The sequence below is a fragment of the Charadrius vociferus genome, unplaced genomic scaffold (assembly GCF_000708025.1).
Source record: "Charadrius vociferus isolate BGI_N301 unplaced genomic scaffold, ASM70802v2 scaffold751, whole genome shotgun sequence".
Lineage (NCBI taxonomy): Eukaryota > Metazoa > Chordata > Aves > Charadriiformes > Charadriidae > Charadrius > Charadrius vociferus.
In genome coordinates, this window is record NW_009646956.1 from 2,846 (window position 1) to 3,458 (window position 613).

Below are 613 nucleotides of genomic sequence, written 5' to 3' on the forward strand. Positions count from 1 at the left end.
TGCCGTCCCCCCCCCCCCCCCGGGCCCCCCCAGCTCCCTCCAGCAGACACACACCAAGACCATCCCCCAGCCACAGGCTGCCTGCATCAGCGTGACAAAGCTAAGCACTAAAACAGAGCACCACAGTGCCTGAGCTCACAAGCCACCAACCCCCCCACCACCACCACCAAGACCAAACAACAGCCACAACCCCACAGAGTACATTGCCCAGCCCACCACAACACTGAGAGAGCACTATGACAGATGACAGGGAGGAAGACAGAGCACAAGACTCTAAGCTACCAACAGAGGACAGGGAGGCAGCCAGCCAAAAACACTGTCCAATACGCAAGGGGAGAACACAGGGAGCAGACCAAAGGGACCAGCCCAGAGTCTGACACTACCAAGACCCAGACAACAAAGACACACCAAACACCACACACCCACAGACCACCAGGAACCGACAGCACCTACACTTCGTACCAAGAGCAGCACACCCCCCACCCAAGGCACAGACAAACCAGCCACCAAGACACACCACCCAGAAAGAACACCACACACCCACAGACCACCAGGAACCGACGACACCTACACTTCGTACCAAGAGCAGCAGACCCTCCAAACAAGACACAGA